We start from the raw sequence: 2,699 nt of genomic DNA, 5'->3' as shown, positions 1-2,699 counted from the left end.
GCAGATAGGGCTGCAAAGGAATCGATGTGGTGTACTCCCCTCTGATTGGTTCGGTCATTGCTCCACTGGTAGCTGTTTGATACCATCTCCTCCACTAGGTCATATGCTTCCTCTGGAGTTTTCCTCATGATCGTACCACCTGCAGCTGCATCAATAATGGATCAGTTAGATGGGTAATACCATTATAAAAAGTCTAAATCTGTCGCCAAGTTGGTATCCCATGGTGAAGACACTTGCTAAGCATCTCCTTAAATCGTTCCCATGCTTCATATAAGGATTCCCTCTCAAATTGAGCGAAAGTAGTAATATCATTAATTAGCTTTGCTGTTTTGGAGGGTGGGAAATATTTAGCCAAAAATTTTTGGGTTAGATCATTCCAAGTGGTGATACTTCCTGCAGGGAGTGATTTAAGCCAATCTTTAGCTCTATCACACAATGAAAAAGGAAATAATCTAAGCCTAATTGCATCATCACTAACTCCATTATGTTTAAAAGTATCACATATTTCTAAGAAGTTAACAATGTGTGCATTAGGGTCATTACTTGGTAACCCACTAAACTGAATACTTGTTTGGATCATTTGGATTATTGCAGGCTTGATTTCAAAGTTGTTGGCATGAATGGTGGGCTTGCAAATGCTGGATGTCGCCCCATCAATGTTTGGACAAGCATAGTCCAAGAGGGTGTGATTTCCTTCTGCCATCTCTCCTTCAATCTCTATGGCTGGTTCGCAAATAACAACCTCCTCTCTTGCTTTTCCTTTGTTGGCCCTTTGCAACAAGCGAAAGGTCCTCTCAATTTCTGGATCAAATTCAGTTAGTCCTTCCTTTCTAGTGCGTGTCATGCACTAATAAATCTGAACACAACAAGAGTTTGAACAAATAAAATAAAATAAAAATAAAAGTAAGGAACAAAACAGAAATAAAAATAAAAAAAGTCCAAATTAACCAAGGTTAACAAGTTCTAATATTATTTTAGGATTAAATCCCCGGCAACAGCGCCAAAAACTTGATAGCTATGAATATATAACCCTAGCAAGTGCACTAGTTATCAAGTAGTATAAAAAATATCGTTCCCACGAGGATTTAACAAAATAAGTATTAGACCCACAGTCTTCCCTAATTATTTGGACAATCGAAATTCAGATTTGAGCAAGAACTACTGGAAATAAAAACTGGAAAAAGAAAATAAAAGCAAAGGTGATCACTAATCGAATATGCAATGGATGAAATCGCTAGGACTTTAGGTTCACCTAACCAATGTAATGTATACTAATGGATTCGACTTACCAAGATTATTTGCCATTCCCATAAGCTGAGGTCTTTCCAAATTTATTTAATATTCTCTCTCATGATATATTAAAACTATGTCCATCAGGTAACCCTTCGATCTCTCGAGTAGAGCTCTCAAGATGGAAATGCATTAAGTCCAAGAAAAACCATTAAATTCAGATGAATCATGTATATATATCTCTATATACCATTCAATTCACACTATGAATTATTCAGTCGATTATGTGAATTCCTCTCTCGATTCATTCACATAACACAAATCAATTAAGAGGTGGCCAAGCTCTTAATTGCATTAAGCACAATAATTCATAGACTATATGGAAATCACAATCTTGGATAAATCATAAAGATAAAAATATATTCATTAACATGGTTAGGCTTTCCACAACCCTAGCAAGAAACAAATCAGTTCATGATAAAAGAATTAAAACAAACAAAGGGAAAGAAAGAACTCTTGAATTCACCCATGGTGTTGAGATATCCTCTTCTTGCCGTCACCTTCTTCTTGAAGTTTCTTGAATTCTTGATCACCTTCCCTCAGTTTCTTGATTTGTTTTCTCCTTTCTTGACTGATAGCTCAACGCAATTCGTGATCCCTTCCAAAGATTGAGTGATTGTGTGATGCCTAAAGCTGGTCCGCCCCCTCCTTTATATAGCTTAAAGAGGATGGGGTGGTCTCCTACTTCCTCTTGAAGTTGATCTTTACAAAAATAGAATGTCCTATCCTAATTCTAATATTATCTTTTTATCTAATGAACTCAATCATTTTATCTCTCTAAGATTACATCAAGAATTTAGATCCGGAAGGACCCTTCTTAGTTTCTTGTTCTTGGATTCGTATTAGACCTCCTCTGCGAATTGGGCTTCAGCCAGGCTTTTCTGCAAGTTGGGTTTCAGCTGCGGATTGGGCCTTCCTATGAATTTGCCCCGACTTTGGGCCCGGATTTTACTTCGATGCAGGCCAAATCTGCAAAATCCCAAAACTGGAAAGTTGTGGCTTTTTCTCTTATATTTCTATTGGATCTTGAATCAGCCCATTCGGAGTTCGGATACGCAAGTTAGGCCCAGATTACTGAACGATGTCGAAACTATGAAAAATCATCCGATTTGTCTTTCTTTGCTCCTGATGCCTTCTTTCATGCCCTGAACAGAAATATAAGTCCAATTAGATGCTAATTTGGTATAAAAGAGATAATAATTGGGGATAAAAATATGATAAATTCTACTCTCATCAAAATCCCCACCTTATCTTATTTAAATTGGATTGCCCTTAAATGGATTATTGGAAAAACACAATAAACAAAATAAATGCAATTAATTACAATGCATGAACAATTATCTCTAATATGCAATTCAGCAATTTAACATAAAATAATAAAACAAATTAATTCAGCAAAAGGAGCAATT

General features: G+C 36.3%; 1 non-coding gene across 1 annotated transcript; it reads left to right on the top strand.

The window, feature by feature from the left end:
* Positions 1-215: 215 nt before the first annotated feature.
* LOC148803661 (small nucleolar RNA R71) lies at positions 216-322 on the top strand. Its single transcript, XR_016081527.1, has one exon. It is a non-coding gene; the product is annotated as a small nucleolar RNA R71 (small nucleolar RNA).
* The last annotated feature ends 2,377 nt before the right edge of the window (positions 323-2,699 follow it).

The sequence above is a fragment of the Nelumbo nucifera genome, chromosome 1 (genome assembly GCF_055504915.1).
Source record: "Nelumbo nucifera cultivar China Antique chromosome 1, China Antique-T2T, whole genome shotgun sequence".
Taxonomy (NCBI): Eukaryota; Viridiplantae; Streptophyta; class Magnoliopsida; order Proteales; family Nelumbonaceae; genus Nelumbo; species Nelumbo nucifera.
Note: the sequence above shows the minus strand (reverse complement) of the source record. Positions and strands in the feature narration are given on the sequence as shown.